Raw genomic sequence first — 17,305 nt, forward strand, 5'->3', positions numbered from 1 at the left:
ACTGGTGGGTGGGTGGCTGGAGGAGGAGGAGCAGACACATGGGGATGTGTGTGTGTTGGAACTCAGTGCATCCATCCTCAGTGCTCTCACACCCAAAGCCCCCTCCCTCCCTTTCCTCCACATTCCCCCCACCCATTCCTTCCTCCCTTGCTTGCTTGCTGCACTGCATCATTGAATGGAGGCAAGCATGTGGTCTGTCTTCCTGTTGACCATTCTTGGCAACTGACTGACTGCAGGAAGGAAGGAAGCCCACCCACCTCCCTCCCTCCCTGGACTCACTCACTCACTCTGCCACTCTGTCTCCTGCATCATCCCCACAAGGACTGACTGAGTGACTGCCTGCCTGCCTGCGGGAGGGAGGGAGCCATGGCTGTGAAGAAGCAGACTAAGACTGGCTGGTGAGTGAGTTGGGACGGGGAGGGGGGGGGGGGGGGGGGGGGGTGCAACCCTAAGGAGGCTTTTAAGGACTTACTACAACTCAATTAGATTAGATGAGGGAGGACAATGCAACATGAATGCAATGAATGAATTAATGAATGAAACAAGTGGACGGAAGGGGTATTTTTCGTTATGCTCTTGAGTTTAGTTTAATGCTGTAGCCCTCTTTGTTTGATACTCTTGTTTGTGCAAAATACAGTTTCAAATCAATTGTTTATTTAATTTTGAGATTAGGTATTTTTTTAATTAGAGTGATAATTTTACTTTATATATATATATATATATATATATATATATATATGTGTGTGTGTGTGTGTGTGTGTTTGTTGTAAGCCAATATATTTTACCATATTCAGTAAGTGTTATTTACAAGAAATGATGTATTATGGTATTAGACCAATTTGAATAGTTAATTTCTTTATTATTGTATTGAATTTAAATAATTCTTATTCATGTATGAGTCATGTGTGGTCAAAGGCAAGAGATTCTTTTGAAAGAATTAAGGATGAATTTATTAATTATTTATTGTTAAGGGTCAACAATGTTATTTCTTCTTTGAAGAAACATGTCACTATAAAACTTAATTGATACCACGTTTTTTTGTAATAAGATTACATATATATATATATATGTATATATACAAAATAATTTTTATTTATTTATAAAATAAAATAAAAAATATTATATATATATATATATATATCTTATATATATAGGCATTTACATGCATAAAAATCTATACAAGATAATTATGCAAATATATTTCTTCTTAAAGATCATACAATATAACTTTATTAAGTTCTGAAAAGATTGTGTAATACTATCATAATTACCTTTTACAAGCAGTCTCATAATTATGAATTTGAGCAAACTTAAAATTTCTTTTCAATGGCATATAAAATCTTGGTTTGATAATAGATAGTATCTCTTATGGGTATAAATTCATAAGTTTAGTTATGAAAATAAATAATCTAAATTTATTTTTAAAGATACAAGAAAAAAAATGTAATGCTTACGACTAGAAAAATTGTTATTAAAAAGTTTCTTGTTAGGAGTAGAAAGTTGCAAATAAATTAATGTGATCTTACTTTTTTGAGAAATCGTAATTTTAAATATTATTTTTAGCATTTTAGAAATTATATTAAATTTATAATATTTAATACTTAAAAATATTTAATATACATTAAAAAATAAAATAGCTTATAGTTAATTTTTGTTAATAATAATAAAATCTATTATGTATAATTTACAAAACATTCTTTGATTTGTAATGTATAATATGGAAATACAAGTTCTTTGAGATTTCTTTGTTTTTTTGTTTGTTTGTTTTGTTTTGTTTTGTTTTTTGTTTTTTTTTTTTTTTTTTTATCTTTTTGTAATTATTAATTTGTTTAATAATCAGAAAAATTTTATCCTTAAGATTTTTATTTTTACATAGTAATTAGTATGCATTTGGACTAATCTAAATTCATTTTAAAAAGAGTTCATGGCCACATTTGGAGAGATTAATTAAAATATAATAATAAATAAATAAAAACTTCAATCTTTACAATAAAGGTTAAAATCACCTACCATCTATGCTTTCGAATTCCAAAACCTTGCTTATAATGTGTATTGGAATAATAAAGCTCCTATCAATCAATTTTAACATGAATTAAAAGTTAATGCCAAATATTTATTATTAACATTGTATAAAGCAAATTCATTACAAAATTTCAAAGAATTTATTATTACATAAATTCTTTGAAAGGTACCGATAAAAAAGATTTGATTTTAGAAGAATAAAGAATATCATAAAAAAAACTTCTAAGTTTCAAAAACTTATTCATTGATATTGGTCGTGATTAGAAATGATAAAAGGTCACTTCAAGATTTAGTTTTAATGACAACAAACTATTTCAATCTTTATTTTTGGTACTCAAAGCATTTATGTAAGTTACAAAAGATGGTAATATATTTTTTATTTTAGCAATACCAAGTCTTCATTCAAATGAGAGTTATAATAGAATCATAGAGTAGTATAAAAAATATCAAGTTGTATTTGAAAAGAAAAATGTTGATATATTGCCAAAACATTGATCTTACCATTTGAACAATTTTAGAACTTATTGCAAAATAAACTTGTTGTTTTGAAGAAATATATTAAAGGTAATTATATTAAGAATTATATCAAAAATTAAAAATTTATTATGTTTCTTTACAAAGAGGATTAGCAAAAATATATTTGTGCTAATCCTCTTTGTGAAGAAAGAAGATGGGTCCTTGCAAATGTATATAGATTGCTATAGACTTAAAAATTGACCATCAAAAATTGATATTCTTTGCATTTTATATTTAGATTTCCTGATCAACTTATAGAAGCTAAGATCTATACTAAAATAGATCTACACTAAGCTTATAATTTGGTACTTTTTACAGAAAGAGGCATATTTTGAAATATGTTTAAATCAATAAAACTTACTTGTGCATGATATATATTTTTATATACATACATAAGGATGAGTTATTTCATTTCAAACTAATTATTATCAAAATAATCTAATGAATGACCTGATTTACAATATTTACTACATGATGAAACTGATAGTTTTTTAAGAAGAAAATGACTTGGAATTGCCTGTGGTCAATTAATTGAGTTTTATACAGTTAATTGAATGGACATTAAATTTTCTTTTCTGTATGAATGTATGAAAATATTATGCAAAAGGCAATTGGTTGCAAGAATGATTAGAAGTTTTTCAAAAAGCAAAAGCTTATAATCATGTAAGATTACTTAGTATTTTGTCTGGTGAAAGCTTGAAATTTTATTTTGTATATATATATATATATATATATATACACTTACATACATACATTTTTGAATTATATATTAAAAAAATTACATTTTCTCATGGGATTTTTAGAGATTACACTTCAAAGAATGTGCATATATTCATCCAATGAAGACTATAAACAAGAATTAGACACACATGTTTATACTATAATTTCTACATATCCTTTGAGGTCAACATTTAAAACTTAACTTTATTGCAATTTTTTTGATATATATATATATATATATATATATATAGTGTATGTAAAAATAATTTGGATTTATCTTAATTTAGAAAATATTGTTTTTCCACATATGGTGTAAGCAACATGCATGATGCTATCTTCTTTTTTCATAATTTAATTCATTTAAATCAAAAGTTTATTTCTGCATAAAGAAATATATAAAAATCTCTTCACTCACATCATGAAGTGAAGACACTAAACAAAAAAAATCTTATTAGCATATAGTTTATTAAGAAGGAAATAAAATAACCACATGTGGATTCATCACACATGTTCAAGATGGTTCTAAAATTTTGAACATACATCCCATAACCAGTCTTTTGCATAAGTATACATACACATGAAGAAAGATTTCTATTGATGAGCAAATGGGAAGTTCAATTATGAAATGACTTCATTCAAATCAGACTTCATTTTTCCACTATAATTACACAAAAAAAAACATCTCGTGGCTTTGAAGAATCCACACTACCAGTGAAGCCATTGCAAAAGACTTTTTACCCAGTTTTGCTCAAAAACCAGAATGAAAGTCCTGCAAAATGCATCTTTCAGCAACACGTGGTGCACACAAATCAATGCTGATGTCTGGAGTTGTAACGGGCTCATCATCACATACAGTACATGAGAGGCACACAATAGTGTTCATGTCATCAGTCAGTTCCTTCTTGGAGAGGAAAGCCAGGGGAATCCAGCAGCAGACAGACAGATTGTCACTGCAATTCTATACACAGAATCATACAGTTCTGCAGTACCCGATCTGCACATTCACAACGTGCAGCCCCCCCAGTGGCAGTGCAGACTTGAATTCCCCCTCCCCCCTCCCCCCTTCTCAAACTCCCAGAGATCCCTCTTTACCTCTCACCATAGCATATTGCAATGGAATCACCCAGCTTGGTGCATTGCATGTGTATGTGTTCATTATTTCCCTGCTTGTCAGTTGACAAGGAAGCTCTACTTGAGGAGTTGAAAACAATGGGTCAAGGGAAACTGCAGGCTTCCAGGAGAAGCAATGGTATGTGCCAATTTCCAACCCCCGCAGTTGGGTTTTAGGGTTTTATTGCTTGTCATGCATGCCTAATCCCCACATGTCCATGTTGTGCTTACTTTTAGATTGTTGTTTGGGTTTGTGAAACAATGATGGAGAGTGTGCCAAGATTAAATCATCTTGTTGCTTGTTGTAGATGCAATAGAATTTTTCCTATGATGGTGTTGTACAGGTTGATTACCAAAAGGTTTTAAAACACAACTGTTTGTAAACATGATATTAACAAAGTGGAAGAAGGACCAACACAATACTTTAGACACCTAGAATAAGCATTAAACAAGATCTAATTATATCCTACAAAAGATATAAAAAGGTTGGATGTACTTGATTTACATAAATAGACCTAAGAAAGATTATCTATTAGATTTTTAAATTTTTTTGGAAGTATTCTACTGTAAAACTCTATTTTAATTGATTAAGCTAATATAAAAATTATAAAACATAAGATGTTTAATTTTAAACAATTTGATGTCATTGCACACTCAGTAGGAAAAAATAAGAGTTTTATTATAGCCTTTGAGTAGTGATTTTCAAACCTCCAGGAGTAAATTAAAACACTTGTTTCTTATAAAAAGATTTGTTGTCAAAACCATATCATCTTGTCATTGTTGTCATAGATGGATTATATGATCCTATACTAATTACGTGACAATAATATGTATAAAGATATGTTAAATTTTGATAATTGCATTTATTTCTTGTGATGATCTTACAAATTTTTATTTATTAATTATTAACATTCTCAAAGTAGTTATATTAATTACAAAAAAAATTACTTCCTTTTATAATTCTAAAAATAATCTAAATAACCAAAAATATAAATTTTATATTACACAAACCACTCCATTTGAATGCAAGATTCCAATATTTTTTTTAGAAAATAGAAATTAAAAAATAATTCATCTCTACTAGATTTTTTAAAATATACAAGATAAAAATAATAAACTTCTATTAAATACCAATAATCACCTACTATTTGTTCATTTAGTGTGAAACTTGAATTCCAAATGTTTGTTCTACTTGATTATGTCTAGTATAAAACATTTCAGATAATGCTTGTTAAGAATTTTCCTATGTCTTACAAAACAATACTAAAACACTGCTAAGCCAATTTTAAACATACTTGAAACTACAAAAATAAAAAATACTAAGAGCAAGCAATTTTCTTTCTTAATAGATAATTTTGACTTGAATTTAATATAAGAATTGTAATAAGTTGTTAAGTATTTAGCTTTGTCAAGTGCATATTGAGAAACTTGTGATGACAAAATTAAAGTGCCAAATAATACTAATAATCAAACTTTGGGAGTTTAGTACCAATACCAATACCATGTCATTTCATTGATCCTATGTCTACTTAATCACAATAGACCAAAAATTGGAATAATTTACATAAATCTATTTTTGACAAAGATAGATAGAAGACTGTAGGATTCTTTTAATATAATTAAACCTTTAAAAAACCAATCACTATTGCAATAATTTACTTTTTAATATTATTGTTAGATTATAACATTAAATTTATATTAACCAGTAGAAAATGTTTATGACAAATAACGGAAAAAATTCCAAATATGTCTATGAAATAAAATTTGTCCAAATATTTTAATTGATGTCATAAGTGTATCTTTTATTAAAATAATTCTTTAGGATGTACATGCATTTTTGTTCACACTTATTGGTCTTATAAATTGCATGTTCTTTAATATTTAGATTTTGAAAGAATTAAGAATCACTCTAAGATAACATAATATTACAATCATATTTGATTCTTATAATCTCTATGATATATATATATATATATATATATCCAAAAATATGAATTAGATTGTATCATTAAAAAAAATAATATACTCTATGGAAAGTAGTTTAATTTTTTGATCTATAAGCAACATCCAAGTATAGTTTTTAATTAATATAAAAAACTTTAAATTAAAAAATATATCTGATTTTTTTTTATATTAATAATTTTTTAATTAAAAATTTATTATATTTTTTTAAATTATTAAAATATAGATATTTATAGATTATTATATAAAAATAAAAATAAATATAAATATTATAATTATAATTATATATTTTTCTAATAAGATGTAAAAAAAATGGTTAATTTAAAATTTTATTATAGAAAAAAAATATTTATATACCAATTTTTAATATCAATAAAACTCATATTTAACTAACAAAAAATAAAAATTAATGGACTATAATCTAAATCAGGTAAGTTATTACAAGAAAATTATATTCTTAGTAATTCTTTTAAGTAATGAGAGAAAAAGGTCAAAATCAAATTTAATTTTTTTAATATGACCAAACACAAAGAAAATATAAATCCATAAAAATGACTCATATCAAATTCAAGAATTATTTTTGAAATTAAAAAAGACAATATGACTTTAAAAAATCTTTAAAAACACTCATCCTAATTTTAATATCCAATATTGAAAATTTGATAAAAGAACCAAAAAAAATATTTGAAAGATGTATGCTCTTAGAAAATATACTAAATAATTAAGTCCATCACTAAATATAAAATATTAGGTATAAATGAAGTTGGTATGAAATTCTTTAGAATCTTTTGGCATACAATAAATCTTAATTGTTCATAAATCATTAAAGATAATTTTTTTAATATATTAAATATATATATATATATATATATATATATATTTACTATATACATATTTAAAAACTACATATATATATATATATATATATATATATATATATATAATTAGTTATCTTTATTTTTGAATATTTTTAAATGTTTTTTACATTTTTTAATAAAATTGTTATTATAAATTTTATTGGTGTTATTTTATAAAGCTCAGTGGTATTAATCACTAATTTACTTAATTAAAAATAATTTATTCAAAAATAAAAATATAATTTAAAAAAAATATTATTACTCATAAAATTTCTAATCTAATAAGAAGTAAGTCAAAGACATCTTATGGTTTCTTGTCTATTTATTAAAATGATTATAAAATTTTAAATTAAACAAAAATTATTTTTGATATTATTACACATTAAATTATTACATCTAATATAAAATTAAAAATTCACAATTACTATATAATATGCAAATGACTTTATTATGTTTTTTGAAAGTTTAAATATAAATATAAATAAAAAATTAGAATTATTAATACTTTAACATATAATAATGACTTTACACAATAAAGAAATAATTTTCTACTTTGTAGTATTTTTTTAATTCTGAATCCTTATTAAAAAAATAACTAATATAAATAGGCCACAAAAAACAATGAGCATTAATTATTTTTAAAAAATCATTTAAAAACAATTAGCACTATTTTTTTAAAATATATATTACTTCTCTAATAAATGACAAACTTCTTATTCTACAAATATAATATAAATTTAAATATTAGTATTCTACAAGATTCAATCTAATAAATGACAAACTTCTTATCCTAAAAATATAATATAAATTTAAATATTAGTATTCTACAAGATTCAATCTTTCATGCCAAATCTTAATAGTAAATTAAGTATTTTTGGCTTAAATATTATATTTAATTATAATCTAAAATAGATATTTATATATCTTATATTTTTTGCTAAAATATTTCTTTATATTAAAAAAAAACCAATATTATAACTTACATTCTATAGCATATTGCAAGCCATTGCATTCAAGGATGACATTCAAATCTAAGTAATCTCAAAATAATTCTAAACATTATTTTAACCAAATGTATGCTCAAAATTCTTTTACATCAACATTTATTATTTTTTAAATAAAATTTTATTGTAACATTGAAATTAAAATTTAAAGACCTTTTATGAACTAATAAATTTTCTATTTAAAAATACAAGGCCAAAAAAAGATATAAGTCTACTACAAAAACATGTTCTTTCTATCCTATTCAAATTACCATATTTAATGGAATCATATACTCTATTTTCAATTTAGATTTGAAATCATTATCAAATAAAGTCAAAGCTAAAAATGAATCAACTTTGATTTAATTAGAAAAATTATATATAAAAGATTGTAAATAATGTATGAAAGCAAAACCTTATCAATTATAATAATAACTTACATATTCCTTTGCATCTCAAAAACATCAAAAATAATCTTACATAGATTATAGGGTTGCCTTGCTACCAAAACAAGGAACAACCAACTTCTAATACTTTAACCATCAATGGTCCAAGCACGATCTATGGCAAGCCCCAAACCTCCAACACACAATTTTTGGCAATGCTCCAAATAATTTCAAAAGCATGAAAGTATTACAGATACTAAGAATTGTCATAGGCCTGGGAAATTGAACGTCACTTGCAAGGAGGACTTATGATATGTACATGCAGACACGACATTATGCTGTCGATAACTACTTGCCAACGTACCTATGCAAATCTTTTTTTCCTGTATGTACGTAGTTTTATTTTATATATTTTATGAGGGTTCAACTTGAATGGTTGAATTGCTCCTTAGGAAGGGTGGGTGTGACAATCTTTTCCTGCATTATGTGGACGGATATGGGTCTTGTTCTCCATCATTCCTGTTGAAAGTCTTCGTCCCCCAGAGCCTTGTCTTTACTTGTGTCACAGTTGGAGGTTTTCCTCACCCGCGTGCTCAATGTTCAGAACCAACCCGGTCAAACTCCTCATCCTTGATTAGAAAGCCCAGAGAAACCACTGAAACATCCCAGATGTAAGTCATAGTTAGTATTGGACTGACAGGACTGTAGTATGTATATGTATGTATAAATACATATATATATATATATATATATGTGTGTGTGTGTGTGTGTGTTTTCTAAGTGAGTTCTGTTCAGACAACTTTCTTCATGTCTAAAACCAAGACTCTACCCTTGATTTCAAACAATAAGTTCAAACTACTTCAGACAACCAAACTCTTGACATGTTTGATGTGCTGTTTGCTTGTAATTCAGAAAGACTCTTCGGCATCTGCAACATCCAGCCTGGCCCATGAACATAACAATTCACGTCTAGAGAAACTGACGTCGAGGCATTTGTGGAAAATATCAAGAAATGAGGCTGTTTCTTATTTGCGATGCGTTGCAATGGGCAATACCATGTAAGGTGACCTTGCTCTGTAACGTACAGAATTGCTACCTGAAAGGAACTCTTTAGAAACTTATCTCAAGATTCCAACACTCAATCTGTGTAGTGTACCACCCGGAGTTCTATTTCATCCTGACCTAGAAACATCTCAAGCTCATGCTCCAACCATAGCGTACGCATGACGATTACTTCATCAACAGAGACAAGTCGACAAGATGCTATAGTTGCCCCCAACCCGAGAAAATGGTCGGGGACAGGGCCAGTGAAGATGAGATAATATTCACGTCAAGGTTGAGTAAGAGCTACACGAAGGAAAGGATATTTCATCTCTTCATCCTGCTTCAGCGTTCTTTAGATCATTTCTCCAAGGACACTCTGACTGGAAATCCTCAAAATGCTCCCACAATGAAATCGGATTAAATATGTTGCGGTGTCCGAGACTCACATTCGAGACGGCTCTAAAAACATGGAAATCATTACTTAGTTCCAGCTGCAACTGTGAACGAAGCAATATATTTTACTGCAGCCTACAGTACTTGGGTCATCCTTGAAATTTTCCAACGTACACAGCACGCACTTGAAACTAGATTACTGCGTTGTGGAAGAATGGATACCTACTGGACAAGCGTATGGTGATGCTCCTTACCACAACTCCACTTGCAGCACTGCTACATTCATAGTAGTCTATAATCTTCACAGATTGATTTTTTCTCACACTTGAGCTCCGATGTAACCAAGTATTCCTTGATCTAGTAGTCCCCTGAAGTCCACTCCACTATTCATTGCATTCGACTGATATTGGCGTTGATCCATGCAAATTTTGCACTCTTGGATCGTCGAGACTCCATGTTTCCATGTTCGTTGCTTCAAGGAGCTTCGTAAGCTTGAAAGACACGATCTTAACTCATATAAAGAGACCATTGTCTCGTCAGCTCGCCTAGATGGTTTTCTGCAGCCAAGTGGTGTGTGGGCTTTGAGGAGATACACATTCTAAGTGATGAGTTTTGAGGTAGCTCCCCGAACTTTTAGAGCTGATGATGATAGCTAAATAATTTAGAAAAACAAATTCTTAATTCAAAGCTTGCCGCAAGTCATTGTTCAGTGTGCGGACACAATTTTTCACTTTGCCTGTGAAGAAATCTACTGCCATTGTCATCTGACTTCACTTTGTTCCATTTAAAATACATAAGGGTGTGGGTGCTTTTTCAAAAATTGCCTAAACGAAGGTATGAAGAAGGCTAAGAAATACCAATTTTGTGATTGTTAGAAAAGTCGTTGTAATAAGTTTCACAAGAATCGATTATTTGGCTTCCGAGATGTCTTTGTATGAATGAGTTTTGAATTTGTAAAAATGAGATAATGTCAATGGTGAAGACAAATTTAACCAATCTCTAAATTTTTTGGATGTGTTGTCAAACATTCATGTGTAAATTTCTAATGCTATATTAAAATATTGTAAATTTAAAGTCAAGGGGAATAATAAAATTCATGTGTAAATTTCTAATGCTATATTAAAATATTGTAAATTTAAAGTCAAGGGGAATAATAAAATTTATCACTTTTTTAATAAGTAATTTTTTTGGAATGAGGTCTTGAAATGAAAAATTATCTATAGCATTGATATATTTTTTTTGATTTTTTAAAGCTCATATATAACACATCTAAAAAAAACTATATATATACATATGTATGATTATACTAAATTAAAAATACTAATTTCAAATTGTATAAAAATATGAATATTTTTGAAAAAAATTAATGAACTTATAATTAATTTTATAATACATAGATATAAATAAAATAATAATGAAAATTATGCAAATTATGCAAATTATGCGAATTTTGAAATATTTAAAATTAATAAATTTAAAAAATTATTTAGTAAAAAAATATATAATTGAAATACACAAGTCAAATAGTTCTAGATAAATTCATAATTAGTACGGTTTTTTAATAGCTTAGATATTAATTTGATATCTTATATTAAAAAGAATGCTTTATCTTCTTATAAACTATTTTTTTTTCATAAGACCTAAAATAAAACTAATAGTATGCAAAGTTAGAAAAGAAGCGAATTTTTAAAATATAATTTGGATAAAGAGTTAGTGATATTACTACATATAAAACAACAATACTTGAGGGATTTTCATAATAAATTAGAAAAAAAAGAACTTAAAATAGCATAAAGATTTTGATGTTTGTATATGTATATATACATACATATAGAATCGATTTTTAAATATATTTTTGTAAATTAAAATTATTATTTCATCAATATTTTAAGAATTTCTTTATATATTTTATAAATATAGTATCCTGAAATTGTATATGAATCATAAATCTATGATCATCAAAAATTATAAAATTATGTATATTAATTAAAAACTAATAAAAAATAGTAATATATTAAAAACATATATAACTATTTTATTTTGAAATTTCAAAAAATATATATAATATCAAATATTTGACTTAAAGTAAAATAGAAGCTAAATAATAATAGCAGTAATAATAATAATAATAATAATTTTATATTCAAATGTAAACTTTTGATATTATTTATTAAAGACCTATTAATATGATAATCATTCTTTTAGACTACTAATAATTTTTTGCTGCATTCTTTGTACAATAGTATTTATATATAAATAAATAATAACTAAAAAAATTCAATTGATAATAAAATGATATATCTTTAATTTAATAAAATTTTCAGTAGATTTCTCACAAGAATTATAAGGTATAAGTAAGGACCTTACAAGAATACCTTTATTTGTATTAGAATCCTATAAGTAATTAATTTTTTTTTATTTGATGAAAAGCTTATCATTATAATTTTTTTTATTTTGTATCAATTTTAATAAGTGGATGATGGTTTTGAAATTAATTTTATAACTTTCTTCTTTGAAAAAATCTAATTTTTTTTTTACATAACATCCTTTTAAATATTTTAAAACAAGTTTTTAAAATTTCTTGTATATAAGTTATATAAGTTCTATGTCATCTTAATCTTCATTAAATCTTGAATTAAAACTATCCAAATTCTTTTTTATCAAGCAAAGTTAAATCAAAAATTTATTTGCAATGACTTCTTTAGTGTAGAGGTCTTATTGGTATTTCATATAGATTTCCTAAATTGTTGCAAAGTTTCCAAAGTTGATCAACCTAGTCTTATGCATTCACTATCTATTTTTTATAAAAATACATACAAAGTTTCTACACTTGTATAGAAATACATATAAAATCATGACATTTTATTAAGATTTAATAAATGCATATTTTTAAAATTATTCTTAGCCATATACTAGATTTTTATTTTTATTTTTTTAATTCATTTTTACTTTTATTTTCTGTATATAATATATTAATCGGTCATGAAATAGGTCATCCACTATATTACAAGGATTTTTCTCCTACTTTCTTTTCAAACTCCTATAGAAGTAGTTTTAAAAAACTTATCAAATCTATTTTGTTACAGTTAGGCTTAAGTGGAAAAAAATACAAAATATAACTACCATAATTAAAATACTACTTTAGTATTTCAATCTCTAGAATCTACTTTAACTTATTTTTGTAGAAACTTTTTAGAGCATTAATTTCCAATATTAAAACAAATAATAATATATAGTGAAAGAATTTTTTCTTTATTAATAAATTATGTTGATTGAAGGTGTTTAGACTATTTTAAAAACAAATAAAATTATAGAAAAAGTAAAAAAATTATAGCCATTTAAAAATAAATTAAATACCTCAAATACATTTTTTTTTATAGAAGTTTAATTTATAAGAAGAAGAAGCATTAGTTCTTATAAATTCAAAGTTTGGAATTATGATGTTAAATATTTTTCCACCTATTTAAAAATATATGATTTATTTCTATATTTTTTAAATTAGAACTTAAAATTAATGTAGCCAATATTAGATTTTTTTGAAAAAATTATAAACAAGATTTTTGATAAAAGATAGATCTTTCTAGAATAGAATTATCTATAGATGATAGTTGTGTTAACATATCTTAGGTTGATTTTACATTAAAAAAATTGAATTACAAGAAAAACTAGTGTTGTTGAGAAATTTCTCAGTAATTTTTATAAGAATTGTACTAAATTTATAATATAACTAAAAAAAAATCTAAGAATTTATTAATTATTTTTTCTTTTATTAAATTATATCTACTTTAAAAATATTTTATAAGATATTATTGAGATATCATCTATAATTTAAAATAAATTAAATATAATTATCTATTGAATATAATTTATGATGAGATGCATAATACATTAAAATTATTTTATGCATTCAAAAATCATTATTTTTTAATCTAATTTCAAAAGAAAAAAATTCCTATACATATAAAATTACAAAATATACAAGTTTTCTTTTATAGATAAGTATTCTATCTATGCATAAAAAAAATTTAAATTATATGGATTAAACATATTGTTGTTATAGATATTTAAAAAAATAATAAATAAAATCTATGCTTATATATATATATATATATATATATATATATATATATATATATATAATTTATTTTTTCTTGAATTATTGACTAAATTATATAAAATCATTATAATATAGAATATAAATATTCAAATCCTTATCTATTTGATAATCTATAGTATTTATATAGGTTTTTTTATTATATTTAAGATTTTTATTTTTTTATTTTTTATTTTTATTTTAAAAAATCACTTGTGTTTAATAGTGTTTTAATTTTAAAAATTTCAAAATCTTTTAATTATTTATTTCATTGTCTTCTCTGATTTCAATGTCTGGTTTTTATAAATTAACCAAAATAATTTCAGTATTTTTAGAATTACAGACTAATTTTTTTCTATATTATATTAATTTTTAAACAATAATACCATTTTTTTTCTTTTGATATATTTTTTTTATAAAACCATATTTTTAAAGTTTTAACCACTTTCTTAGAAGTTAGTTTTTTATTAAAATCTTTAATCATTATGGTTTTGTTTTGTTATTATTATTGCACATTATATTTAAAAAAACACAATTATTTGAGTTTTGACCTTCAATTAAAATCATGCTTTAAATTTGGCTTTGCAAACATCTTTTATAATTCTTATCTTTCTAAATTAAATATGTACCAATTTATTCTTACTCAAAACCTCACCTAAATTGGTCTTTAACTTCTTTCAATTATGCTTTTCAATACTTTTAATCTTTTGATGCTTTGTCTTTGAGATTTTAAACTATTTTTTTGTTATTTAAGATTTGTTCACTCCATGTGATGTTTAATCCCATATATCATAATTGCCCTTGCATTTCAATTTTTTGTCAACTTGCTCAATTCTCCTAGAGCTGAAAAGTAAAAGACATGTGAAAATGCTACCGTTTGCTTTCAGCCTTCAACATGGACAGAAGCTCTTCTTCCGTCAGAAGCCTCAAAAAAGCACACATTAGTGGTGATGATATGTAACGAACCAGTCTTCTGTGTCCAAAATCCCTGCCTCCAGCTTCTGTGTCTGTGAACCTCAGCTTCTACAGCTCTCTAAGGTTCTGCAAAGCAGCAAATTGCACACGTCAAAGCACAAGATTATGTTTAAAACTTCATTTTTTAAAAAAAATTGTAATGAATAGTTTAGGTTCCACATCCTGCAAAATTCATTTTGAATGTTTCTTCCAAGTTTTGAGCTTTATACTTGCAAGTTGGAAATTAAACTATTTGCTGCAAGAAGTTCAAACTCATGAAAACATAACCTTGTGCCTGTGGAAACTCTATTAGAACCCACATCCGTTTTATATTCAAACTTAGCTAATAAACCCAGAAGTAAAAATCTCATGTTACAAAAGTGTCTACAACAGATACACCCCGTTGAGTCGCAACTCTTTTCGGTTGTAATCTCTTTGACAATAAATCTTATGTGGTACATTGTTCACTTTTAACAAGAAATTCATTAAAATTCTCAACGAAATATAATACTAATATGATATTAGAGCAACAATGAATTCGAGATTTTCTTAGAATTGTTTTAAGAAATACAAAAAATAAATAAAGAAAATGTTCATAAATAGAAAAGTTGTGCTAGAGACAATCTGTATGAAAAGTCGGACACTAATAAATCCTTCTTTATAAGCATGGCTACAAATAGCCTCATCACGAAGGAATGGCCAAAGTTTGATCACTCTTTATATACATTTTAGAGACAAAAGATATAAATAAAGTTTGAAATAGAAAAAAAAATGTAGAAGCTAGTCTCTTGCATAGAAATAGAGCCAATATCAATTTCAAATCCAAATGCAAAAGTAAGATCATCAACAATCCTCTAAGATTGTGTAGAAAACTCCATATTCTTACATGTAGGAACATAAAAAAAGCTAGTGAAGCATAGCTAACTTTGGAGAATACATAATTTTCTAATAATATTGTAATTCAAGCATATCTATAAGAAAAAATTTAAATTTTAAAATTGCAAGCAAAAAAAATAGTAACACAACATCTACACAACTTCAAAATATTATTCCAGTATTGTCACTTTGTAGAAGTGATCATTCTATTACAAATAGAAGTCTTACACTAGTGAAATAAATGCCAAGTCAATATGGCATAGTGATTCAAACATTATAAACAACATTGACATTAATCCTTCAAAAACTAATTACAATCTTTCTTAAAAAAAAGGATAGCTATGAAAGGATTGTCTTTAAAATTATAAGTTTTTCTCTTATTCTTTGCATAATGCAAAGACAAGAAAAATTTGTAACTCAAATCAACTTTGAAGCATCCTTCAAAAGACTAAAAAAAATTTAAAATAAAATTGAAACCAACCACTTCATGATAAGAAAATAGGCACTAGGATTTGAACTATTTTAAAAATAAGTCTAAATTTTTTGCCAATATTGTAGTAACTTCTAATAATAATAAATAGTCGAAATCTACATTAAAATCAAAAAATCCAAAAGAAATATCTTTTGTATTCTATGCACATATTTAACTTATATAAGTATATTGCTTTAAGAAGCTTCCTTAACCACAAGCAACAAAAGATTACTATTAATTCATTAATAAAAGAGCCATATACCACTTAGTATACAATTGGTAATAATTCATGAATTTCGAATCATTCTCACTTGATGAAAATAAAATATACCTAAATAATGACACAACATTCTCCATCTATAGGTAAGGTGAAGTAAAAATTGATGTAATAAATGATAATGCTATCTACCTCACTAACACACTCTATGTCCTTGACCTATAAAAAGATATATTTCAAATTAAATAGAAACAATTAATAAGATAGAAAATTTCTCATAAAACATCAAACTTATTACCTCTTAGCTAATAACATTACAATTTAAATTGAATACCTTCCTTTTCTCTTCTTATAATAATTTCTATCCATTGGAAAAAACAATGGTGTCCAATCGATAAATCACTATGAATTCTATTACTACATTGGTTAGAAGCACAATACACATGCCATCCAATCTAATCACATCTACTTATAAGATTGTCTAGTGGTATATTTTGATTGAATATCCATATCAATAATTCATAACTAGTATTCCATTTTATTTCAATAATAGTACTAAATCTTATAACAACTTACAACTCGGTATTGCTACACTCACTTATGATTACATTGAGTTGTATTCTTCATTATACATAAGTGAGTGTAGAAAAATAAGCAAAAAAATACAAATAATTATACCTTTTTTATTGTGGTGTAATGT

This window comes from Physcomitrium patens, chromosome 14, assembly GCF_059467195.1.
Source record: "Physcomitrium patens ecotype Gransden chromosome 14, ASM5946719v1, whole genome shotgun sequence".
In the NCBI taxonomy this organism is placed as follows: Eukaryota; Viridiplantae; Streptophyta; class Bryopsida; order Funariales; family Funariaceae; genus Physcomitrium; species Physcomitrium patens.